We start from the raw sequence: 27,791 nt of genomic DNA on the forward strand, positions 1-27,791 counted from the left end.
ACACCTTGACCTTGGACTTCCAGCTTCCACAACAGTGAGACAAGAAATTACTACGTTTAAGCCACTTAGCTTGTGGTACTCTGTCAGAGCAGTCCCAGGAAATGAATACAGGAACTGTTTATATTTTGAGATGCTAACAAAGGTATTTTCTTCCTCTATGTAACCTTTGATCGATTCATTCATATATTAAATATTGATTAGAATACAGCTGTGTCGGGTGCTGTGGCCATAGAAGTGCACCAGACACCCTGCCTTCACGGGACTTTCAGTACGGAGAGGAGACAGACATTGAACAAACCATTGAATACACAGGGAATGTAGCGAGAGGTGGGTGACAAGAGTGATGGAGAAAAGTAGCGAAGGGCAACAAAATAAAAGGAGGTGCTGTTTTGGGTCAGTGGTGAGGGAAGGCCCATCTGAAGGGGTGGCATTCAAGCAAAAGACCTGACTAAAAAGACTGAATTTGTGTGGCCACCTGGGAGAAGAGGATGCCAGGCAAAGCGGGGAGCAAGAGAAAGGCTGGAAGTTGCTCGGAATAATGTTCTTGGAACAACAAGGTATGCAATGTAGCCTGCCACTTCTTTTTCTTTTCTTTCAATGTAGCAGGGATTTTTTTTTTTTTTAATACTGAAACTTGTTAAGACTTCCAGTTGACTAGAGGAGGTGTCTCCTTAGCTACTTCAAACAGGTCTACTCCTGGCTGGTATGGCTCTCTCAAGGTTGAAGGAAAGGCAGGGTGTAGCAAAGTGCGGGAGAAAGTGTGCCACAAGGCATATGCAACTGACTCCAGGTCCGTGCACAGAAGGGACAATAAAATCCAGCTGACTGCACAGCGGTATTCTCAACTCACTTCTAGGGGCGTTACCCGAAAGGCACCATGGTGGATACGTGCGTGTTTTGACTGTCCAGCCCTTGAATCTCCTCCCCAGATTATGTGGAATCACACCTGTATGAGTCTTTGCAGGAAAGGTCCCTCACTTGTTCTTCCTCACTTCCTGGGCCTGGAGAAAGTGAGCCACTTGAGTGCTCCCATCTGGAAACAGCACTCAGGGATTGGCCCTTGGCATGCTGAAGCTGGAGGCAGTGAAAGCCCCATAATTCTCCTGGGAAGGGAAGGAGACTGGCATAGAGCGGGGCTTTGTGTCCAGATGGCAGCAACACCAGTGGTGGTGTCTAGGGACCAGTGGCGATGCCAGGACTCCATCTTACTCTCGTGACAGACTGATCTTTGATCAAGTACCAGCACACTGGATTCTTCCATTTCCAAACCAGTAAGCTCCTTTTCAACTTAAGTTATCTAGAATCAATTCGCTTAACTGACTGGTTTGCAACCAGGAGCCCCGACTGGTTTTAGCACAGTTTCTGAGTTGTCAGTTTCTCGGTTCTGAGCTAACAATACTGAATATTGTTTCATCATTCTTGGTCACTATTGTTTGGAGCTTAGATATTAGAAACTGAAAAAGTAAGTTGCAATAAAAGTGAACAAGGGTAATTAGGTTATGTGAGGGAAAAAAGCTAACATATCTCCAAGCCCTTGGCGAGACTGACCGTGTGCTGAATATTAAACAGCACACCTGTTCTGCAACTACATTCCATAGCACAATGGTGACATCCAGTGTCAGCTGGCTAAATCTCAGGTGACTGTGCAGTTTACCTGAACATAACAAACAGTATTTCAAAAGCCATTCATGTTAGCACTGAGCTCAAGTAATAATAACACTGTTTTCAAGTAATAATCTAAGATTTTTTAAGCAGAATTAATTTTATTCATTTGTGACACTCATATGTATACAAACATATATCTACATCATGACCCATGCTATAGAAAGCTCTTAGATATGAAATAAAAGCTATTTCATTTTTTAAAAGGATCAAAACATTGGCACAAACACAATATACAAATAATTGCAATTGACAAACACTGTGCCATTTATTAAAAATCATTTTCCCTATATTGTCAAAATTGATCATTACAATATACTGTGCTATATCTATTATCTGTATATCTGTGGCTATATTTAAATCCACCCATATACATAGGTATAATGCAACCAAGTCACAGAAAAGTGATATAAATTTTTCAGGGTCATAAACTGACCTCTCCACTTGAGCCCAGGTGAAGTGACCTTAAATCCAGGTATCTTTGTAATGAAATAATCTATCTTCATAGTTCATTGGCATAATTTGAAATTTCGAAAACAGCTGAAGATTTCACCTAGTGCCCAGTATAGCAGCTGAACTACAAAAGGTACAAATCACATGAATCCATTCCAATTTGGGGAAGACTAGGGAAAAGAGACCAGAGCCTGCTGAGTGCCTACTATATTCAAGCTAGAGTTTGCTGCCTTTAATAATCCTCATAAACACCCTGAGAGGTTGGTGTCATTATTCCCATTTTACAGATGAGGAAATGAGGCTGAGCAAGATTAAGCAAAGACAGCTAGTTAATGATGGTCGTGGATCGCAAGCCATAAGTCTCCTGGCTCTTTCCAACTTACTACCTTGCTTTTTGCTGAATTCTGAATGGGTTTCTAAGTCTAATTTCTTAGGCCCAAGTTAGTATAGTAGTCAGGTCACTAAGTAACAGTCAATTTACTCCTGCTGTGAGCTCCCCAGTGTGTCCTTTTGAAACATGAGCAGATGTTTCTGTCTCAGTAGATTTATTCCACGAACCGAAGCAGTATGGCTTCATGGTGTAAAAAACAGTGGGTTCGGACCACAGCTTATTGAGGACATTTGATTACAGGACATCACTTGGAAGTGTCAATGTCTAAGCTCAGCTGTCCCCTCACTATCCACCCTCCACCACCCACCCCCAATCAGTCAACTATTCTTTCTGCTCTGACCTCAGTTAACAACTCAGAAGCCACTTACGACTTATCAGTGAAGAGAAAATGAAAAGCAGCACACATTAATGATATATATCTGAGTCATGGGTAAATTTACAAGGAAGGTGCCCTTTTGGAAAATTTCTGTTGTGGCTTTGTAAAATATTTGAAGAGTGGAGGGCTCAGGAATCTACTGCATGTCTTTAGCTTCTGAAACTCATCTTGGAATAGTTTCGCTTCAACATAATTTCCTTCATTGAAAAAATTATCTACTGAGGGGGCAAGACAGAAAATACCAGGTTTGAATGAAGATGTAGAACACCTGGAACTCCTGTTGCTGACAGGTATGCAAAAGGGGCAGCCATGTTGGAGAGCCCTTAGGCTGTTTCTTATAAAGCTATGCACACACTGTACAACCCAGCAATCCCACTTCTAGGTATCTACCCAAGGTAAATGAAGCTCTATGTTCCATAAAGCACAAATGTTTCCATTTGCCAAACACTGGGAAAAATTCAAATATTCATCCACAGGTTGAATCTCAGTCATCAATAGGGAAGAATGAACTACTAGGGCAACTGGGTGGCTCAGTTGGTTAAGCGTCCAACTCTTGATTTTGGCTCAGGTCATGATCTCACAGTTTGTAGTATTGAGCCCCACGTCAGGCTCTGCGCTGACAGTGTGGAGCCTGCTTGGGATTCTCTCTCTGCCCCTCCCCTGCTTGATTGCTCTCTCTTTCTCTCAAAAAAAAATAAATAAACATTAAAAAGAAAGAACGCGTGCATGTCCCCACCAATTTCAGAGCATATAAAAGTGGGAAGGGCGATGACAGGTTCTTGTAAATGGTATATGACTCTTAGAAGACATTTGGAATGACACTGTCAGTGGAAGCCTAGAAAAATGCACTTCTTCTAGAAGTTTTTGAACCTTACCAAGTTAAAAAAAAAAAAAAAGACATTACCAGTGGAGACTGATTAATTCTAATTCATCCAATCACAGATCATCAAAACCACAGTGTTCTCACCCAAGGGATTTCAGCAAGTTGTTCCCGTATTTCAAGCAGAAAGAAGAAGAAGAAGAAAAAAAAAAAAAAAGAGTTCTATTCAGCACATTCAGCTTTGGAAAACTACGTTATTTAAACTATCTTGCTTTCAAATTTTAGAATTTTAAAAATAAAATCCTTTGCATTCCAAGTCATCAATAAAATCAACCTTTAAATTATATTAATGTTCTTTTTTCCCCAACAGGGAAGTGTAATGTCAGCAGTAACTTCCACGCATGAAGAGACATTGTCTTCTCTTGAGTTTCACAGAATCTGCCAACTTTGACTAGAAGGGTTTCTACTCAACCGGAGAAATCCTTCTAAGAGGATCTTTAAGCATAAATTGTCAAGTGTAACCTAAGAATGCATTTGCTGTAGTAGTCCGCACAAAGCAGGGTGAGTGGGGGTTCTGACTGAGCTGCTGTTCAAGGTTCCTGATTCCTAAGAGAGGGAAACCAAAGGTCAATGCTTTTGCAGTGCTAGAAATTTCTGATATGCTTTACGTTAAGTGTGCCATTAAAATATGTTATTAGGAAGCACTCATATTTTTGAGAGTACTTCAGTTATCACTGTTAAGTAAAACAATCATCAAAATTCGCCCACTCTAAATGCATCATTTGTGAAGAGCAGGTAGCAAAGGAGATGTAGTCTCTTCGCAAATATTAATGTCAAGAGTGAAACATCTTCCGGGTGGCTGCGTGGCTCAAGTTGGTTAAATGTCCGACTTTGCCTCAGGTCATAATCTCACGGTTCATGGGCTGACAGCTTAGAGCCTGGAGCCTGCTTTGGATTCTGTGTCTCCCTCTCTCTCTACCCCTCCCCTGCTCACCCTCTGTCTTTCTCTCTAAAAAAATAAATAAACATTAAAAAAATAAAAAAATTAAAAAAGAGTGAAACATCTTCCGAGTCCAACCTAGAATACCAAATGACTCATGCTTTCTGTTCCTTGCACAGGGTTGACTATTTACTCTTTTTGTGGGAGTGTCATAGAAAGATCACAGTTATGGCAAACACAGAAACTATTGGTGTATTCCATACCATGAATATATTTTTCATAAGTATAAATAAGAGGTTGGACCCTACAATTATTTCACATTATGCTACCATGGAAGCTGGACCGCAGTATCTGTCTTACCACTTAAAGGTAAATGCAGAAATACCTACCCGCTGGTGAACAAAATGTGGGCTAGCTACACCACGGAATGAATATTAGTTAGCAATAAAAAGGAACCAACTACTGATACATGCTACACCTCATGTATGAACCTCAAAAACACTGTTCTACGTGAAGGAAACTAGATGCTAAAGGCTATATACGTTTTGTGATCCCATTTGTGTGAAACGTCCAGAAAGTCAAATCAAAAGAGAGAGAAAATAGATCAGTGGTTGTCTGGGAATGGGGTTGAGGATAGTCATAACAAATAGGCAGGTGGAGTCTTTCAGGGATAATGAGAATGTTCTAAAATTGGATGGCAGTGATGGATTGGCCTTTGGTCACAATTCCATAAATTTACTAAAAATCACTGGATTACACACTTGGATATATTTTACAGTATGTAAAGTATGCCTCCAATAAGCTGTTAAAAAAAAAAAAACAGCAACAACAACAACAAGCGAAAATACGTTGGATAAAATAAGTCTTTTCCTCTGGGGTAAAATATAATTGCAGTCATATTTTTCTAATTTATAGGACAAAGTAATCTGATAAGATAGAAGCTTCTCAACTTGAAGTTTCTCATTCATTGATTTATATGCTAAATTACTGGCATCCACAGTGAAAGTTTGGTTTTTATTTAACTGGCATGAAATTGATAGTTAGCTATTTCAGGCTTAATATCTCAATTTTTCTTAATATTAAATCCAGAACACGTGATTTCCAAGTTCTTCCCCAACCTAAGCAAAAGAGAAAAACACTGACCTGAATAAAATATAAGTTCCTTTACAATTTTGAGAGTTGACTATTGAAATCCGTACAGAGTGTGTGATTTGAAGATGATCTAGTTTCAGTTACTGTCAAAATTGATGGATGATCATTGATACGGTTCTTATCTATGAGCTTCAGGTATCCTGGAGGACTCCAGCATTGTGTAAATTCCACAAGGACAGGAATGTGACTTATTTCTTACTTACACAAAGCTGTATCCACCGCCCCCTCCTGACTTGAACTCCGAACACAGTGGCCTACTCAACAGGTGCTCAAGAAATGCGTGAGTGGGCCCACATATGCACCAATTATTGTCTAACACTGAATGTGCTCACACTCTTGCTTTTGTTTTCTATAAACCCATGTAGATGACTGTTTTCCCGCTTCTTAAAACGCAAATTCACTTGAACATGTTATTAAATTGATAATAACATTCTGTCATTATGAACTTTTCTATTGATAAATGGCCTATAATTTTTCTGTAAATATCCCAGTTCAAAAGATTTGAAACCACTCCTTTAAAATACTTTTAGATTCCCTTCAAAACCTTCCGCTCCTTCCTTTTTCAGTCATTATTCCAAACAAATAAATATACACCTAATTTTTCAGCGTTAGTCAGGATTTGGATGGCAACTCAAGCTCGCTGTCCAGCACATTGTAAATCAATCAGCTAACAAATAACATGACTGTTATTATTAATTCACCAAATCATAAAGGTGAATGATATACCTGAAATAGTGTCGGTATTTATTTCAAAAGTGTCTTTTTAGTTAGTGCAAGTTTATCTACCAAATTTACTTAGCAAATCACAAAGACAGGAACCTTATGAAATTTGCCAGTCTCAGGACCTGTAAGCTGTTTTCATTCTTTCTCTAAGTAGCTGAGCAGCCACCAGGGTATTCCCAGCCTTAGGCACAAATTCCTCTGTGTCCGGGACCTTCACTCTCAAACTCTCAGTGTTGGGGAGGGGTGGGGCTGTGAGAGAGGGAGAGGGAGACAGGCCAGTAAAGGAAACAACAGCACCAATTGTGTTTGCCAGGGTACCTGAGACTCTGGCTCAGATCATATTTCTGAAAAACCAGGCTTCTGCAGAACTGAAGATTTAATAGCATTAGGCAAAATCAAAAGGACGGATTATCTTTTCCCTATTGCAAATGCAGAAGAATTCCCTTTGATGCTTCATTTGGTCTATGGATACCAAGAAAGTAAAGAGAGTTTTGATTCCTAAAATAACAAGGATAGTGTAAGGGTAATCAGACACAGCTCAGTCACGTTTGGGGCTAAACGCTTCTTCTGATCTTACATATGTCTATCCCCCCACTCTTCTGAAGAAGGCTGAAAAGCTTACAGCCATGTCTTCACCCAATCCAAAAACTACTTTCGCACTACGCTGCACTATTCTTCAGTAAGATAATACTGCTCCTTTGCACAACTACCCAGCGCTCTGTAACTTCCAGCTCCACCATCCCACGAGGGTAGCAAACTGTCAACCAGTGGGCAGTTCTCTTTTTGCTACACCGGCGGCTACAGAAGCCAGCACGAATGAACGAAGGGTAAGACAACCACACAACCACCTTTATTCATTCATCTGTGCTCTTAAACGTTGTGGGCCCAGGTGACCTGTCAAAGCAACCATGCGGGCGTTCCGAGGCGACAGCAAGTCTTCCGGTCCTCCCAGTCGTGGAGACCTCCTGGCAAAGGAGGTCTAACCTAAAACACTGACCTAAATAAATAACCTGTGTGCACCGGGCTAATAGGAGGGTTGTTCTTTCTCCGGGGAGGGGGGGTGGAGGTGGGGGAAGGCAACTCTTTCTCTTCCAGAGCAGAAACTTCTCAGCCAAGGAATCAGAACCAGGACACAGAGAGGTTTACAGAAAGGAATATCCTCCTCACCAAGACCGGTGTATGCCCGGGGTGCACTGAGCTGCTCCGAGGGCCCTGGGCGCCCACTCACCTGGTGGGGGGGGGGGGTGGGGAGTGGCCTGGCGCGCGCCACAGGGGCGAGATCGCCGACCGCCGGGGCTCGCCTCCCAGGGAGCGCGCTGAGCCAGTGCGGGGTCCCGGCGCTGCTCTCCCGCCTCCGGCCTGGGTCGGCTCCGTGGGGCGTCGGTGGCTCCTCGGCGTCTAGATTGGGCTCCGCCCCGCAGGGCGCGTCCGGGGCAGAGTTCGGCGTCGGGGAGACTCCGGGGAGGAGCCTGGGCTCCCGCCGCGCCCCGGGGCACCGGCCCTGCTCTGCGCACCCGGGTGTGCGCTCCCCGCAGCCCCCCCACCCCCACGGCCGCCCCAGGTCCCGAACCCTGCTCGCCTCTCCGTAGAGTGATGTGAAGGGGGTATCGCTACTGCTTTTGAGGGAGGTTCTGTTTGCACTCTCAGTTCGTAAACTTTTGTCTTCGTGGTTTATCATAAAACTTTTGATTGTGGAGTAATTTTAGATTTAAGAAAAAGTTGCAGAGCTAGGACAGACTTCCCTAAACCGCTCAGCCCGTGCCCCCTTGATATTCACACCCCACGTGTGTGTATGTTACACGGGTGCAGGGTACATTTGTCAAAACTATGAAATTAACATTGGCCTGTTGCTATGAACTGAACTCCATCTTACACAGATTTTGCAAGGTTTCCTCCTCTCTGTTTCAGGATCCCCCATCCAGGATTGCACCCTGCATTTAGCGTCTTGTCTTGGTGTGTTAACAGTTTCTGCGTCTTGTTTTTCTTGACGGTTTTAAAGGATTCTGCTAAGCTATATTGTGGATAGCTCTCATTTCGTTTTGTGTGATGTTTTCCTCATGATTAAAGTGTGGTTATGGGTGTGGTGGAGGAAGACCACAGTGGGCAAGTGCCTTTCTCATCACCGCCTTCTGTCAGGATACACCATAGCAAGGTGAGTTAACATTTATCACTTGGTTAAAGTAGTGTCTGAGAGCTCTCTCCACTGCACAGTTACTGTTTTTCTTTTTCCATACTCTTTTCTTTGGATGGGAGTCACTAAGTTCAACCCATATCAAGAGAGGAGGGTGGGGAAATCAAACTCCACCTAGAGGGTGGGAAAGCGTACCTACATATATTACTGGAATTATTCAGTAAGGAGGATTTATTCCTCCTGTCCCATTTATTAATCTAGTCAATCATATATTTATATCAGCATGGACTCATGTATGTTCACTTTATGCTTTGTGCTATAATTAAATACTATATTATTTATTATGTTAATCAAAGTGTTCCTGCTTTGAATACTGGGAGCTCTTTGAGGCTGGCTCCTGTGTCCCTTTGAAAGTTCATAAACATTTCGGGCTGGGGATAAAAACCTCACTAGTTATTGGCTCCACCCCTCTCACATTTAACAAATGTAGAAAACTGAAGCCCCAATCCCCTAATATCTAAGGGCTTTTCTGAATCTTCCTGGGAATCCTATGATTACTGGTTTCCAGCCTGGTAAAAGAAAGGCAAAAGAAATGCTTCTTGGTTTGTTTGTTTTCCTAACAGATGAACTTGTAGATTGGGATCCATCCGGAGAAGTTAAAGTTGAGGTTTCTTTAGGTAAATTTTGGTTAACTAATCCTTGTGTTTCTATTAAATAGGTATATGTATATTCACAGACAAACCATGTTCCAAAGTTAGCCATGGGTATTTATAACTGCTTTAAACATTGAAGAAATCCAGCTGCCAAAGATCCTTTGTTACATTGCTTTAGATTGCTCATGTTTGCATTTGCAAGCTGGTCCTGTAAACATGACATTTCCTCTTTCTGAGCTGGAATCTCCCTCAGCATTTGATGCTGGCCTGCCTTCTGTGACCCTCACCTCTCTTTCCACCTTTAACCTTTCTTGGAGAGAGGAATCTACCCCATTAGTCCTGAGTTTGCCAGGGAAGCACAGGATGGATTGGCCAGTGAGTAATCCAGCTCCACTGAGGGAAGAGATTTTCTACTTTTGAAGCATTTTTGACAAAGTTACTAAAAAGAATATACTTAGGTATTTGTCCATTTTGGAAAACTAAAGCTTTTCCATATTGTATGTAAGTCCTAGCATAGCCCAGAGAAATTGACAAGATTGGTGGTGAAGGTGAGATATCTGTGCACTTTCCTGGAGAGAGAGGATTTTAACTGAAAGTAGTAATTAAAAAAAATTTTTTTTTAATGTTTATTTATTTTTGAGAGACAGAGAGACAGAGCGTGAGCAGGGGAGGGGCAGAGAGAGAGGTAGACACAGAATGGGAAGCAGGCTCTAGGCTCTGAGCTGTCAGCACAGAGCCTGACGCGGGGCTGGGACTCTTGACCTGCAGGATCATGACCTGAGCAGAATCGGAAGTCGGGCACTTAACCAACTGAGCCACCCAGCCGTCCCTGAAAGTAATAATTCTAATCGGTATCGAGTACTGACTGCATTTCATTGTTCTGCAAATGTACTATTACCTAAATAATTTTAATAACTCTGTGGGGAGGAGAGCGGGGAACCACTCAGGATTAATGAGAATGTGGAACTATAAAATATTAGTAAACTACATAGTGCTGCTCAAGAGAATCCATAAACCGCCCTTAAATTTAAAACTCTAGTGGTATGTCTTACAGGATGGAAATTGAGGGAAGGGGGCTCAATGTTTATGGATTTCTCTTATAGCTACAGCATTTGATTGCTATTTTTATGACAGAATATACATAAATCATTTTAAGTAACCACATTTTCGGAGTCTGCTTTTCTTCACATTTTACCTACCCTTATCCACATTTAAAAAAACGAAAGTATTGGTATTTTAGTATTATGTTTTTTGGAAAGGCTTGGACTGGTTTGGCTGGGTAGGGACTAAAGTACCTCAAACCACCCTCACTGAATAAATATTAGGACCCTGTGTAGGGCGTTCACCAAAATGGAAGGATTTAGGAGGAGAAAGAAAGTACCAGATGCCGTCTTGCCTCCCAGAGCACACGACACATTGTTGTCTGGGTTAAAAGAGGGTCTGACTGTAAATCAAGAACCCACATTCAGAGCCTGTGCCTCGTGGCATTCAGACTGGGGCTCATATTTGGAACCACTGTTGTTTGTTTCCTTTGGGGGTTATTTGCTAAAAGGAAATTTTATATATATTTTATTTTTTTTATTAAAATTTTTTTTAACGTTTTTTATTTATTTTTGAGACAGGGAGAGAGAGCATGAACAGGGGAGGGTCAGAGAGAGAAGACACAACGAGGGAGACACAGAATCTGAAACAGGCTCCAGGCTCTGAGCTGTCAGCACAGAGCCCGATGAGGGACTTGAACTCACGGACCGTGAGATCATGACCTGAGCCGAAGTCAGCCGCCCAACCGACTGAGCCACCCAGGTGCCCCTATATAATATATTTTAAAATGCAAGCCCTACCATGTCATTTCAGTCCCCCCCCCCCCCCCCACACACACACATTACACACACACACCACCACCATTCATTAGAAAACTTTGCTGTCCCCTCGTGACCTCCGACTTAGAGCCTAACCCTCCCCAGGGCAGAGAAGTCCTCACCTCCATCTTTCCTGCTCCCTCTCTTGCCACATTGCTGCACTGTTTGCCAGCGAGGTGCGATGGCTTACGGTGTTCCAAACCCTCTCTTGTTTCTCACTTTATTCCTTTTTGCTCTAGTTACCACCCCGCACACACACACCCTCACCCCACAGACTAGAATGCCCTTTCCCCTCCTCTTTGCCTGGAAATTCCTGCTCACTTTATTCCGTATGTATAAGGAAATCTTCCCTTGAGATCCGCCACCGACTTTGAGCACCCCCCGTAGATCTTCCCACAAAATGCTCCCTATGTTGCATGTTATTGTATTCATTTCCCATGGCTGTAACAAATGACCACAATCTTGGTTGTGGGCACCTGGGTGGCTCAGTCGGTTAAGAGTCCGACTTCAACCCAGGTCATGGTCTGCTGGTTCATGAGTTCAAGCCCCGCGTCGGGCTCTGTGCTGACAGCTGGGAGCCTGGAGCCTGCTTCCAATTCTGTGTCTCCCTCTCTCTCTCTGCCCTTCCCCTGCTTGCGCTCTGGCTCTGTCTTTCTCAAAAATAAAAGTAAACACTAAAAAAAAATTTAAATGCGCATTTATTATCCAACAGTCTGTGGGTCAGAAGTCTGACCTGGTGCTCACTGAGCTAAAATCAATACATCGGCAGGCTGCGCTCCTTTCGGAGGCTTTAGGGGAGGATCTGTTCTCTTGCGTCTTCCATCCTTTCTAGAGGCTGCCTGCGTGTTTTGGTTTCTGGCCCCTTTCTCCAATTTCAAAACCAGCAAAATTTCTCTCTCTGACTCTCCCTCTTTCACTTGCAAAATCGCTTGTGATTTCATTGCATTCAGCTGGATAATCCAGGATAATCTCTCCCATTTTAAGATCTTCATGGTAATCATGTGCTATGGGAGATTACATATGCAGGGATGCAGAGGTCCCAGAGGTCAGGACATGGACTTCTGTGAGGGGCCATCATTCTGCCCGCCACGCTGTACTGCTAAATCGCTTTTACATTTCAAGTTTTGTTATTAAATATTTTATCTTGTATGGCGCAAAATCAAAATGCTGGGCAAAATTATGAAGGAGTCATGCTCCCATTCCTTTTTAGTGATGCCCTGCTTGCCTTTCTCCTCCTTTCTCTCCCCTTCCCATGGCACCCCCACGATGCCACCCTAAGGGGCGAGTACCTGATGGTGGGCGATTTTCCAAATGTTTTTTTCTCCCCCATACCTATAGCCTTCTTGAGCTTTCTGGGACTTGTTGAGTGGAGAAGAGAGTGTAAATGTAGAAATTAAGGCATTTGGTCCTGACAGAATTGAACTCTGTAGGCCACTGGGAGTCTCGCAGACTGAATTCTGACCCAGGGAAAATGCACTGTACCTAAATGTGTCTCACCAGCTTGGGACAGCAATCCATCTACTCTATGCAAGCTGCTGTCCTAAGTGCTGGGGTCAATTTTTATCATTTTAAAAGTTTTTTTTTAATGTTTATTTATTTTTGAGGGGGGTGGGGCAGAGAGAGAGGGGAGCAGAGGATATGAAGGCGGCTCTGTGCTGACAGCAGAGAGCCTGACATGGGGCTCGAACTCAAGAATTGTGAGATCATGACCTGAGCCGAAGCCTGATGCTTAACCAACTGAGCCACCCAGGCCCCCCAACTTTTATAATTTTAAATTTCATTGAATTTGAACTTTAAATGGGTAAGTCACATATGCGCATGGAAAATAACTACACATACAATTACATAGAAAATTAAAATATTTCCAAACAACAAACTATCACTGACCAGTAGGAGACCTAACCAGTACTAAAAGACTAAGAGAGAGAGAGAGAGAGTACTGACTTCAGGCAGTGCCCTAGGGAAATCCTCAATAGGAGTAGGATTGGAACTGGGTTGTAAGTGTAAGTACCACGTTATATGAGAGAGCATGGGAGCCTTTTGAGCTCAGACACAAGCAGCAGCACAAAGAGAGTACATGTTCAGGCAGATTTGTGAGCTACTAAGCAGACCAGTCCAGTTGGACCACAAGAGACTAATAGGAGATAAAACAGAGAGGTGGGAGCAAATCATGTGTAAAACACAAAAGGTTCAGGTAATATATTTTTCTTGTCCATCTCTTCTAAGAAAAGAAGGAAAAAAATCACTGTAGGAAATGAAGCTCCGGGTATTGTTATGAGTTCATAAGTAAAACCCTTCACAAATGTTTATGAACAATAAAACAGCATCTGCTTGTATATACAAGTCTGTCTAAACAGGTGAATCTTTTTCTAAGACTCCTTTCTCATAATGGACACAGAAACCATAACATAACCAAGGGTAATGTTCAAAATGTGCCGATTGAGGAGTGGCACCAGCCAATCGGAAAAGCCTTCAGCCATAACGAACTGGTAACGGATGAGGCAATGGGGTTCAGCCGAAGGATATCATTATTTACAATTATTACTGCTGTCTCAGCGTAACTAGATGTTCTTTCATTTCCTTTTAAAAATTCTCTTTCAAAGCACACAGTTGGGTATGTTCCTTTGGACTTAATAAATTCTGATTGTTACATCTTTTTTTTCTGTGATGAGCTTGGTTCTCTCTGCCTCAGCAGTAGCTGGAGTAAGAAGTGTCATTTCCTGTCATAGACTCTGGGCCTGGAGTTCTCTCTTGTCCAGCAAGAGAGTGGACACAGGATTGAAATGCTAGAGAGGCTAATGTCCGGGAGGAGACAAGAGACCCAAGTAAGGGTCCTTGCTGTGTTTTTATTAGGATCGGAAGACTTACAAAGGTGATGGACATGCACAAAGAAACAATGAAACCGTGAACATGAACTCATGGGCGTGAGGGAAAGGGGGTTTTGAAGATATGTGGTTTTAGGGGTTTGGGTTAATACAAAACAAAATTCTGGTGCTGGGCAGAAGGTTGTTTACAGCAAACATGAGGCACCACCTCTGTTTACTTGAATTGGTCTAGGAGACAAGAAAGACAGAGCATGCTACCTCAGGGTCAACAAGGCACCTTTCTTTTGCTAATTAGCTCCACTCTGGGCAACTTCACCCTCCTGCGGTCTATAGCCTTGTTTACCTGTTTACTTATTCTGTTCCTTCCTTCCTGTGAAAGCTATTGTACTAAGTTAGGGGGCGTTTCCGCCCTGAATACCTAATCTTGTTTACCTCATTTTGGATGCTTCTGTCCTGAGATTTCCTATTCCTATACCTTTGTCCTCCTATACTGAGGGCCTTTGCCCTGTTTACCTAATCTGTTTTACCTAATCTTGTATGTGTTCATCCTGTGGCTTTCTAATTCTTCATGCCTTGTTAAACCATCCAAGCTCAGGGAATTCCTAAGCTGATTCCCCACAATTTCCTTCTGTTTTGTAAGGATGAGAAAACCACCCAGGTTTCTAGGAAAGACAAGCCAAACTTTGGGACATATTTTTAAATCCTGGGATGATCTAGGTCCCTGCTTTAGAGTCTAATACAAGAACAGATGGCCAGACGTTTCTGGTAATCACCTGGGTTGTGGTTGGTGGATGTACCTTTTCCATATTCTTAAATGCTCCCTCAAAGGTTTGAATAGCTGGCCTTGGAACAGAAAGAGCAGGAAATACTAACCTTTCTCCAGCTATAGGCAACATATTCTGGACAGCCTCCTGATCAGCAAAACCATGGCTAAGTTAAAAAAGCTGCATATCCAAGATGAATGCCCTGTGGTCTCACATTGTTTATCCTTGGCCAAAATGGGGGGACTACAAAGAGAAAAGCAGGCCCTGTCAATAAAATGTAGCATGGTCCGATAGCTGGCTATCTCAGCGTAACTAGATGTGATGCCGGCTACTGCCAGGAGATGAGCTAGCACTAAGGCAGGGAAAATGTAACAAGACTACCACAAGTGAGGACAGTGACCCGTCAGGGCCTTTCATGATCATGTATGTAAAGCTCTCAAACAAATACATCAAATTGAATCCAGCAAAGCACAAAAAGCATCCCAACCAAGTTGGGCTTCATTCCAGAATTGCAAGATTGGTTGAACTGTTAAAAATTATTCAACATAGGGACACCTGGGTGGCTCAGTCGGTTAAGCGTCTGACTCTTGATTTCGGCTCAGGTCAGGATCTCGTGGCCCGTGAGTTCAAGCCCCACATCGGACTCTTGTGCTGTGTCAGCACGGGGCCTGCTTGGAAGTCTCCCTCTCTCTCTGCCCCTACCCCAAACGCTCTCGCTCCCTCTCAAAATAAATAAATAAACAATTAAAAAATTTTCAACATGTTATGCCCAGAATTCGTGATCCCCAAAGACCACTAGGGAGCCGAGTCCGATGCAAAAGCAAAGAGCCTTTATTTGAGCTAGCTCGAGCTCAATCCCCTACCTGCACCGACGCAGCAGTGAGATACCAGGGAAAGAGAGCGAGTTTCAAAAGGACAAAGGTTTTATTGGGGCCTGGGGGCAGTTGGTGAGGTAATGGCTATGGCCTCAGCCGATTGGCTGGGGAAGGGTCCTGGGGAAGGGTCCCAGTCCTGTTAGGCAGGTGAGGGGGGGTTTACTCAAGGGGAGGAGGTGTGGTCAAGGTGAAGGACATGGAACAGGATGGAGTCGGCCGGCGGCGTAGGCCCGCCCTTTCAAACATAAGTCTCAACATTAAGGAACCAAAGAAGAAAAATAACTGATAATTTTAAAAACAGAGAAAAATAACTTGTTAAAATTCAACACCTGTTCACAATTTTAAAAACAAAACTCTTAGCAACTAAGAAGAAACCCTTCCTTAATTCAATGGAAGAATATCCACAGAACTTTTATAGAAAACATCACACATAAGGTGGAAAATTGCAAGCTACTTATGTGGGATCAGATGTGAGATAAGGGCACGTCCATCCCAGTTTTTGTACAATATCATACTGGGGATTCCATCCAGGGAAATAAGGCAAGAAAGGGAAATAAAATATATAAAGATGAAAAAGGAAAAATTACGTCCTTACTTATAGGTAACATGTCTGTATATATAAAATGTCCACAAGAACTCTTAGAATTAAGAAGTGAATTCATTGTTTTGCTGTACTTATGTGGTCAATACATGAAAAAAATCAATCAGTTCTATTTCAACAGAGGAGCAAATGATAGAAGCTAACCTTTTAGAACGATATCATTTACAATAGCACCAATGAACACGAAACACTAGGGATAAATCAAACAAACAAAAAAATACAAGTCCTCTGCACAGCAAATGGAAAACACAGACTGAGCCCAACTAAAGCAGGTTTGTAGTATGGGCTATACGATGTGGACTGTGCTATGTTCATATACTCCAGGAAGCCTTATTTGCAAAGCTGAGGGTGTATCATAAAGATGTCATTGTCCTCATGGTGATGTCTCTAGATTTCATGAAATCACAACCGAAATCATATTTTAAAATTTAAGTTGACAGGTTACTTATAAAATTTATATGGAAATGTAGAAGTCCAAAAATAGTCAAGGCAAACATGAACAAAAATGGACTGTTTTGGAGGACATGCAAAGCAAATATCAATACTTAATAAAAATCTAATAATAATTACCTTGTAAGTGTCCCAAAGATAGACAATAACATAAACTGAATAGAAGTCCAGAGATGCATGACATACATCCAGTCACATAATTTAGGAAGTGAAAAAAAATTAAAAAACAGGTTCTTTTCTTTTCTTTTTTTTTTCAATATATGAAGTTTATTGTCAACTTGGTTTCCATATAACACCCAGTGCTCATCCCAAAAGGTGCCCTCCTCAATACCCATCACCCACCCTCCTCTCCCTCCCACCCCCCATCAACCCTCAGTTTGTTCTCAGTTTTTAAGAGTCTCTTATGCTTTGGCTCTCTCCCACTCTAACCTCTTTTTTTTTTTTCCTTCCCCTCCCCCATGGGTTTCTGTTAAGTTTCTCAGGATCCACCTAAGAGTGAAACCATATGGTATCTGTCTTTCTCTGTATGGCTTATTTCACTTAGCATAACACCCTCCAGTTCCATCCATGTTGCTACAAAGGGCCATATTTCATTCTTTCTCATTGCCACGTAGTACTCCATTGTGTATATAAACCACAGTTTTTTAATCCATTCATCAGTTGATGGACATTTAGGCTCTTTCCATAATTTGGCTATTGTTGAGAGTGCTGCTATAAACATTGGGGTACAAGTGCCCTGTGCATCAGCACTCCTGTATCCCTTGGGTCAATTCCTAGCAGTGCTACTGCTGGGTCATAGGGTAGGTCTATTTTTAAATTTTTGAGGAACCTCTACACTGTTTTCCATAGTGGCTGCACCAGTTTGCATTCCCACCAACAGTGCAAGAGGGTTCCCGAAAAACAGGTTCTTTTCAATAACAGTGCCAATAATAAATCTTGTACCCTAATCACATCATATGCATAAAATCAATCCCAGTGAATTATAGATCTAAATTTAAAAGACAAAGTAACAAAGCTTCTAGAAGTTACCATAAGAGAGTACCTTTATAACTTTGGCATAGGCAAACTTTCTTAAACAGGACACCCAATCACACACTGTAAAGAATAAGATTAATAGATGTCACTACTTTATTTATTTTTTTTTTTTAAATTTTTTTTTTTCAACATTTATTTATTTTTGGGACAGAGAGAGACAGAGCATGAACGGGGGAGGGGCAGAGAGAGAGGGAGACACAGAATCGGAAACAGGCTCCAGGCTCTGAGCCATCAGCCCAGAGCCCGACGCGGGGCTCGAACTCACGGACCGCGAGATCGTGACCTGGCTGAAGTCGGACGCTTAACCGACTGCGCCACCCAGGCGCCCCTAGATGTCACTACTTTAAAGTTAACAAAGTCTTTTCATCAAATTATATCAATAAGAGAATGAAAAGAAAGTCATAGACTGGTATACTGTATGGTGTAAATGCTGTGCAGAAAGGAGAATAAATGAATGAATGAGAATAAATTCCTCCTGTATACAGTAGTCTGGATAAATCTCACAAACCTTATTGAAAGAAAGAAGTCAATCACAAAAGTGTCCACACCAAATGATTCATTTACATAAAGTTCAAAAACTGGAAAATGACTTGATGTAATCTGAAGTCAACACAGGGCTACCTGGGTTGAATGTCTGACTCTTGATTTCAGCTCAGGTCATGATCCCCGGGTCTTGGGATTGAGCCCTGCATTGACTCTCTCGCCCTCTGCCCCTCTCCCCCGCTCACACACACTCTGTCTCTAAAATAATAATAATAATAATAAGAAGAAGAAGAATAGGAATAATAATAAAAGAAGCCAACAGCAATTACTCTTGGGTGCATTGTGCGGGGCTGGGGCACAAGGGCATCTCTTGTGATTTGAATGGTGTTTTCTATTTTCTATTTTCTGATTTGAATGGTGTTCACCTTGTGAAAACAGTTCACAGTCTACACTTAGAATATTTGTGCATTCATATGTTTGTTGTACTTCAAATAACACCCATAATAAAAATAAAACAAAAAAAACCTCTTGATTCCATTTCCTTTGCCAATTATATTCCATTCCTTTGTACCAACATATAGCAAAACTCCTAAAAAGAGTTATTATCTCCAGTTTCTCTTCTTACTCTCTCTTAAACAGGTTCTCAGTGCTGAACTTCCTCATCAACTTTTAGTCACCTTCTCAGTGACATCTCCCTGGCTACCTCATGGAATGATGCAAGACTCTTTCCCATGCGCCCTGATCTAATTTCCTTTTTTTATTTTTACAAAGCACTCATTACCCTCTAACACACTGGTGATTTCTTTAGGTATTTTGTTTGCTGCTTATTTTTTTCATCTCTCTCTTGTGTTCACGGATGAATCTGAGGCAATATCTGGCATATAAGATGTACTCAATAATATTTGTTGAGTAAACTGATTTGTGAAATCGGGATAATGGAAGAAAGAGCAAATTTTTGAGGGAAAAATTGAGTGATTTTTTTTTTCAAAATTTTAGGACTAAAATGTCTGTTAGATACCCCGTGGAGGGAGATGACAATTAGGTAGTTGAAAATATGAGTCTAGAATTCAAAACTGGTTATAAATATAGAAAAATAAATATATATGAATTATTAAAGGCACAGGAAAAATATAGAACTGGCTGAAGTATCAAGGGAGTGAGTCCAGAGAAGAAATACTGAGATGACAGAAACAGGAGGAGATTGTAGCAAAGATTGAGGGAAAAAAACAAAAAGCAAAAAAAGGCCCAGCTGGGAGAAAAACTGGATTTACATAGCTGTGAAGTGTCAGCTTTCTTTGTAAATTTCATGATGCATGAAAATGGAAGGGATTCAATCAAAAGTCAACTTCACCTAAGAATCACTATGACTGGTGCAGAACCCTTCAAAGCTTATGTACGTATGTTTCCATGATGTGGAACCGTGAAATAAAAAATTAAAATTAAAATAAGATATTCAGGACAGTTCCAACACGGGAATCAGGATAAATTCCAGAAAAAAAAAAAATCTAATACGTGTCTTTTTCCTAAAAACAGTGACCAAAGGTCGCGGCTTATCTTTACTGGCGAAGAAGTATTCCCTCTGTGTGCACACGATTTGTATGTAGGGTATCAGGTGGTCACAGATGCCTGGGGAGTGGCATTTCAGCCGGCCTCAGTGACTGAAGCAGACAGGCATCCAGGCCTCAGGTGTCCCCGGCTGACAATGAAATTCTCCCTCCAGTACCTCATCTCCTCCTGTCCTGCATCACTGATTCTCCCTGGGCTTGTAGGTCCATTGGCACGCCCACTCTTGGCTCCTAAGGAGACCCTGCTCCCCTAAGACTTTAAAGAGACTCTCAAGGAGTGATGTTTATTTAAAAACCTAGCTTAACCAAACAACTCTTAGATTACTTTGGCAAGAGATTTTTCTGCAAGCTAAAGTAAAATATAGTTCTCATAGATGTGAAGTTCCAGTGTCATGGGTTTTCGGTGTAGCGGGTTGCTCTGTCAGTCCTGGGATCTGTTTCCTAATCATTGTTTCCCATGGTCCTCTCTGGCCATTTCAGAGCAGAGTCAGGGCCTTTCTGCTTGCTTCCCTCTGTCCTCCTAGGGTCCCTCAGGCTGGCTCCAGCGCTTGGTGTGGAAGAAGGAGAAAGAAGATACTGTTGAGTGTTCCCTGGGCTTCTGGCCTTGTGGTAAGTTCTTGCTTCCTTTCCGGGAATGTCCTAGAACGCCTTTCTCATGGGGCCCACCTCCATCCTGTCTCATCTCTCTGTGTGTCTCTGGGCAATACAGCTGGTCAATGCCACATACACCACTGTCCTCTTCAGGGAAGCAAGGCTCGTCTTTTGTTGTTCTGAGCCCAGTCTTTTGATGGTCTGTAAGACCGCCATGTAGCTCAGTCTTCATCGTGAGCTTCTTGATGGACACAGCTCTCTCTCTGAGCCAGAGGCAGAATCCAAGCCCTTCCAGTTTCCAACCTCTGGGCTCTCTTCAGACCTTCCTAGGAAATTATTTTTCCAGGCTGAAAGAAATTCCTTTTTCTTGGTTTCTTTGAAGAATGGAGATTACTGCTAAGTCATTTGACAAAGGAATGAACTCCTTTCTATGGAGTCCCTAAGACTCTAATATGTAAGGAAATGTTTCTTCAGGCTTTGACAATGGCAAAATGACTTAAATGTGCATTGAGCATGACATTCAGATATTTCCCACTAAAAGCAAAGCAGGAGGAAAGATATTTTTCCACAGTTTTATATTCAGCTTTGTCTTCAACAATGTAGCTTAACATCCTGAAGAGTACAATAGTAGAAATATGCTTTTGACATTGAAACAAGAAGAAAAGAATGTATGTATTGATACCTCACATTCTTCCAAAAATAGCTTCAGGTAGACTATCATAAATATTCCCAACTACCTAAACAGTTGGGAGCATATAATATTAACCAGGGACTGAGAATTTAAAGTGAGCTAAATATCTGAGTGAAATTAACTCAGAGAAGGAACTCCAAATATTCAAATATTGATTTTCATTGCAAAGAAATACTGTTTCTTGCCTTACAAAATTAATTAAGCTCTGTGTTAATTAATCACTACGCCTCTATAATGAGAGGCTGCCAATCACCCTGTCAGATTGTTTACAGCTGAAATCTTAGCCGAAAATTCATCTAGTTAATGATTGAAGTTAAATTTAACCCGTGTCTCAGGACCTCAAACATAATTCCAGATCACAGCAGTGATCATGATTTTAGAATCCCCTATGTGCCTCTTTGTTTCTCTATTAATGCAGGCAAGTTTCGGTTCCCACAGAGCCTCAGGCCTACAGTGGAGACTTATTTGGACCTCCTTGGCTATGAAAATAGAAATAATATATAGACAATCTGTACATATTTCTGTCTCATAAAATAAAATGTTTGACAAATACTTTTTTTGACTTTTAAATGTAAAATTAATAAACTCTTTGACACCTTGATAGCTAAAAGAGTTTCAAATATGAGATAAATATGCCACCAACCCATGAAAAAATATAAATGATGGCTTCAATTATACCCTGTTTATTTTTTACCCAGGAACTTAAGATGTTTGGTCTATTACTTTTTGGTGATTTTTCTTCTCTTTTAATTGAGTTATTTATCTGAAGCCAATTTCCTTGCAAATGAGAGCTATATGATTCAAGCTGTACTAGAAAAATGCTAGTCTCTCTGGCACTTATGATTTTAAAACTAGATTAAACAAGGCCTCAACAGGGCTTCTTGGACTCAGACTTTGGTTAAGCCACCTGTGTGATGGAAAAACCTGTCCAAAGCCAAGGTTCAACGAACTCAGGCAACATTTCAAGCCCTTAACATTATGTTGGGTGAGCAACAGGGTCCCTTTAAGCCTAGCCAGTTATTTTTGGCATTGAGATTTCCATTCATGTGGCTTCCCCTTGAGCAAGGGCTCAGGAATAAGGAGGGGAAGGGCAAGGCTAGGAATTCAGGAAAAGGCTAAATCACAGGGTGCAACTGGCCTGAGGACTAGCCCAAGCCTGTGGTCAGAGAATAGTGAGGTGTTTGAACCAGGTGATCAGTCTAAAGTTGGGCCGTGTCCTCAAGTTCAGGGTCAGACAAGAACCCTGAGTAGTACTCTTCAACGGGGCAGCCACTAGCCACATGTGCCTACCGAGCATTTGGGATGTGGCCAGCCTGAACTGAAATGTGATACAAGCATAAAGTATACACCAGATTTCAAAGACTTAGTGTGAAAAAAATCATGTAAATGGTCTCACTGATACTTGTTTGTAACGGTTACAGATTAAAATGAGATTTTGGGATATATTGAGTTAAATATGTTACTAAAATGAACTCATCTCTTTCTTTAAGTATTTTTACAGAACTCCTAACATTTTAAAACTAATGTCATTGTGTTTCTGTGAGACAGGTTTGGTTTAGAGCCTTATTCTTAGACAGAGATAAGCCAAGCTTCCAACTATCCCTGGAGGAAGGGGTACACATAGGGGCCCTGAAGTACCTGAAGCTCATTATGTCCAGTGAGGAACTTATTTTCTTACCCATGCACTTGAGCTGCATATAATCCCCACCTCCATTATAAGGGTTTTGTGTTTTTTTTTTTCATGTTCACTATTGCTGATGAAGATAACCATGGTCTCTACTCAGAAGTTTTCTTCCAGTCACTGATTTGTACACATTTAAGACACACATTCAGACAAGTCTAATGCTAGACCAATGGTTCTCAAATGTGGGTCCCAGAGCAACAGTTTCACCCAGAAATCTTGTCAGAAATACAAATTCTGGTGCCTTATCCTAGCTCCACTAGCTCAGGAATTTTGAGCATTGGGGCCTAGGACTTCGTGTTGATGAATCCCTTCAAGTGACTCTAATGTTTGAAAACCACTCACCGCTCTGGACTAACATTCAAGAGGGGCTTCCAGATAAAATCAAGGATGCTCAGTGAAATTAGAATTTCAGACCAGCAAAGAACTTTTTCACACTTTCAACACACTCATATGAAAAAATTCTTTGCTGTTGGTCTGAAATTCTAATTTCACGGGGTGGTCTGCATTTCTGTTTGCTACATCTGGCAATTCTACATCAGAATAGTGGGTCTCAACCCAGACTGTAGATCAATTTGATTCATCTGATGTGGTACCCAAGCACTGGGGATATATATTTTTAAAGTCCCCAAATTATATTAATGTGACGCTGCATAATACTGCATTAAAGTAATGCTTTTCAAACTTCTTTTTTATGTTTATTTTTGAGAGAGAGCGAGAGAGAGAGAGAGAGAGAGAGAGTGAGAGAGAGAGAGAGAGAAACAGAGTGTAAGCAGGAGAAGGGCAGAGAGAGAGGGGGACCACAGAATCCAAAGCAGGCTCCAGGCTCTGAGCTGTCAGCACAGAGCCCGAGGCAGGGCTTGAATTCACGAACCATGAGATCATGGCCTGAGCTAAAGGCAGAAGCTTAACTCACTGAGTCACCCAGGTGCCCCTGCTTTTCAAACTTCCATATGCATTCAAATCGTCTGGAAGTGTTGGTGAAATGAAGATTCTGATTCAGTACTTTGGGGGTGGGGCCAGAGGTTTGGCATTTTTAACAAATTCCCAGGTGATGTCACTGCTTCTGGCCTGGGGACCACATTTTGGGGAATAAAGCATAGAGATCGCAGAGATGAGTGCTCTAACATCTGCCAAAATAGGCTACCCACAAGACAATGGAAAGGCAGAGAAGAAGATATTGCAAATCTTAAGTACCATGAGACAGGTTCAAAGTACTGTGAGAACCTCCAAAAAAGGAGAAACTATCTCCGGTACATGAGGAAGTGTTCATGAAGGAGGGGGCATTTAGGGTCATTCTTTTCAATAGTTGTATTCCATTAAAAAATATGTGAGGGGCACCTGGATGGCTCAGTCGGTTAAGCATCCGACTTCAGCTCAGGTCACGATCTCACGTTTCGTGAGTTCGAGCCCCGCTTCGGGCTCTGTGCTGACAGCTGGGAGCCTGGAGCCTGCTTCAGATTCTGTGTCTCTCCTCTCTCTCTCTGCCCCTCCCCCACTCACACTGTCTGTCTCTCCCTCTCAAAAATAAATACACATTAACAAAAACCAAAAAAAAATATGACTGTGATATTTTGCAAGAGACAGAGATTGGTTACACAGGTGTTGCCATAACAAAAAATGAAAACATGTGGCATTGACTTTATGCCCAGACAGCAGGCAGGGGCTAGCAGAGTGGCAAGGTGGCTGTCGGTGGGTTCTGGAAGAACAGTGGGGAAACAGCTGTTGGAAGCTGGCAGGATGCTGCCCAGACCCATGTTTTGTGGCAGTTAAACAGGTGGGCCAACCAGTGCCTGGAAGACAGCTTGGAAGATAAAACATGTGCCTAATGAACTTAGGGCTCTGATGAAGGCGAGGGGAATGATTTCTGTCTCGGTTGTCTAACAAAGTATCCTAACATGTAGTAGGTGAAAATAACAGTGACCGGTTCTCATGATTTGATTCTTTGGGTTGCTCATTAGGCTACAGCTGGAGGCTTGCTGAGGCCTGGGAAAGCTGGCCTCTCTCATGGTCAGCTTTCACCCTCAAAAAGTCTCGACCAGATTTCGTCACATGGTGGCAGCAATGTTCTAAGAGGGCAGGCCCCAGTGTACAAGCAGTTACTCAAGCTTCTGCTTCTGTCATATGTACTAATGTCCCCTTCACCAAAGGAAATCACAAGATCGAGCCCAGATGCAAGGCGGGAGGGACTCCACAGAGGCATGGATAGCAGGAGGCATGATTCACTGTCAGCCTTTACTATAATGATTTACCCCAGATGATAATTTATTGACAAGAGAGCAGGATGTAAGTAGGGAAACGGTAGGAATTAAAACTGGGGAAGTAGATTGCTGTTATACTTTGGGAGGCCTGAAACTCCATGGTGAGGAAGGTACACTTAATTCGCCAGATTGTAGGTGGCCATTGAATGTTCTGACAGTAAGTCCCCATTGTCTTGAGCCAGGATAGTCCCTTAAGCTGGAGAATCAGTTGGTGCTCTCAGCTGGCACGCAACAGAACTGTGCCCCAAACAGAGCTGATTAATGAGCTGGAAAGAGATCATAGAATCAAAGGAAAAGCTAAACAAGCAGGTCTCAGGAAGAAGAGAAACCCAGAGAGCTCTACTAGGGAACAAGGAGAAAGACCCAGTAGAAGTCCTTCCAAGGCGCTGACGTTAGTGAGTCATCTACAGATGTTTTGGTTCTCTCCACTCAAGGTTCAAAGTTCCAAGAGGGAGTTTACTCTACATGATCTTTATGTATCAGTGGCCAGTGTTGAGAAAAGCATCTTGGTCAGCAGTCCAATCAAGAATGGGGGGACAGACAGCCCAGTGATAGGCAGAAGCCTCAAGAAGGTGTCTCAGCTTTGAGACTCAACCCCAATCCCAAGTCACACACCAAGTAGCTCAGAGAAAGCCAACCCTCACACTCTTTTTTGCCATTCAGGGCCTTGTTGTTACTGAGACTATATTCAAACACTCCTCTAATCCTATTTCCCTTTATGATTTTTCCCTTCAATCTCACCCTTTGGTATTCACACATAGCATAATTTTCCTAGCTCCCCCTCGACAATAGTATTGTTGTAAAAAAACCCCAGAATTTGTTGTTGTTGTTGTTGTTGTTGTCATTAACTTAGCTGATTTAGTCTACATGATTCATTCAACTTGGCTCTGGAACCCCTCTGTGATCCTATTCCCGTCACCCTCCCTCTTGCTCACCACCCCACTTTATTAAACCGACTCCTGCCAAGGCCCCACAGATCTTTAAAGTAGGAATTGAACAACCTGAACAGGACTGTACTTTAGGAAGATTAATCTGGCATCAATGTATATTGCAGACTGGAGGCAGTGGGCTACATGGGGGGCTTCTGCAAAATGGAGGGGCCTGAACTTGGACTAGACACAAAATGGGGAGGAAGTAGGAGGGATGAAGAGAAGACACGCCATGCAAGAGCGCCACTTGCTGTGGGGATTAGGTTGTCAGGGGAACTATTAGAGAACATTGAAGTCTTGATTCAAGGAGTTAAGGAGTAAGAAGGGTAAAGAAATGGAAGCAGAAAATGTATGACTACTCTTTAAAGAATTTTTTTGGTGAACAAAGTTGTAGTGGAGTCCGACAGGTTTGTTAAAGTGGTATCATCATAAAAAAGGATAGGTAGATTCTTGAAACATTTTACTTTAACTTAAAACGTGAAGTGTATATTTTTTCACCATTATTTTGAGGCAAGGCTCAAGTCTTTGGTAAGTGGCTGACCTCTGATGAATCATTTGGGGCACCTTGATTCTAAATAAACACACTCAAATGTACAAGTCTAAAATGTGCAAGTTCGGATCTTTTAAAGAAAAGCAAGGACTTAGGGGTGCCTGGGCGGCTCAGTCAGTTCAGCACCCAACTCTTGATCTCAGCTCAGGTCTTGATATCAGGGTTGTGAGTTCAGGCCCTGCACTGGGCTCTGTGCTGGGTGTGGAGCCTACTTACGAAAAAAAAAAAAAAAAAAAAAAAAGAAAAAAAGAGAGAGTTAAGAAAACAAGGACTTAAAAACACTTGTGAAACAATCTCAGTGTAGGCTTTTCCTATTGCTGCTAATCCATTAGTTTTCTTACCTATGACTTTTTTGAGAGCAAAAGTTTTCCTACCTACACCTTTTTTTTATTTAGCAACTCACCTGCGTCTTTTCAAAGCATTCATCTTATTTTTCATAAAAACAACTACTCATCTTTTTTGCACTACATCAGTGTACAAAAGTATTTAAATAAAACCAACATGTAGAATAGAACTAGCATAAATGAGTTCGGAAAAAATATATAATTGATATTTATTTATTTATTTATTTATTTTTTTAAATTTTTTTTTTTTCAACGTTTATTTATTTTTGGGACAGAGAGAGACAGAGCATGAACGGGGGAGGGGCAGAGAGAGAGGGAGACACAGAATCGGAAACAGGCTCCAGGCTCCGAGCCATCAGCCCAGAGCCCGACGCGGGGCTCGAACTCACGGACCGCGAGATCGTGACCTGGCTGAAGTCGGACGCTTAACCGACTGCGCCACCCAGGCGCCCCTATAATTGATATTTAATAAGCATGCAAGTCACTGGCAGAAGAAGTGTCTGGAGGTTCTAGACAGTTCCCTCACCAGCTTCCAGTATCCAGAGGTGCTGAGCATTACTCATAGTTTACCAATAGAATGGACGCTAGAGGTTTAATTCCATGAGTCGGTCAAGTGTGGATCAGATCAATAGTCTTTTGTAGATTCTGTGCTAACTTGAAGGATACCAACAAATTGGTAGTGCAACAGATTTAATGATTATTTAAAAGGTCGTTAATCAGTAATTAAACAATGTGTGTTTTGTGGGGTTTTTGTTTGTTGGTTGGTTGGCTGGTTGGTTTTTATTTTACTATACAAGTCCTTTATTTAGTAGACTTAAATTCCAGTGTGTACTCTGGGAAAACTTTCTCCTTTTATTTCAGATTTACTAGCCTGCTTTCCCATCAATGCTACATGTATTAATTACACTTGTGTAGTCATTGTCTGTCTTCCTATTAGACTCTACGAGCAATTATGAGGGCAGATATGTCTATTTGGATCACCACTG

The 27,791-nt window shown here is 42.0% G+C and overlaps 1 protein-coding gene across 3 annotated transcripts in view; it reads right to left on the minus strand.

Moving 5' to 3' along the window:
- Positions 1–7,919, minus strand: part of CCDC68 (coiled-coil domain containing 68) — a 50,478-nt gene extending 42,559 nt beyond the window's left edge. For 2 of the 3 annotated variants that reach the window (XM_086683036.1, XM_086683037.1), the window contains exon 1: positions 3,787–7,919. The gene's annotated coding sequence lies outside the window, so the exon portion shown is untranslated. The remainder of the gene's footprint in view (positions 1–3,786) is intronic. The other variant, XM_086683035.1, reaches the window with a different exon arrangement.
- Positions 7,920–27,791: the final 19,872 nt, after the last annotated feature.

This window comes from Puma concolor, chromosome D3 (genome assembly GCF_028749965.1).
Source record: "Puma concolor isolate L17-30 chromosome D3, mPumCon1.1.hap2, whole genome shotgun sequence".
Lineage (NCBI taxonomy): Eukaryota > Metazoa > Chordata > Mammalia > Carnivora > Felidae > Puma > Puma concolor.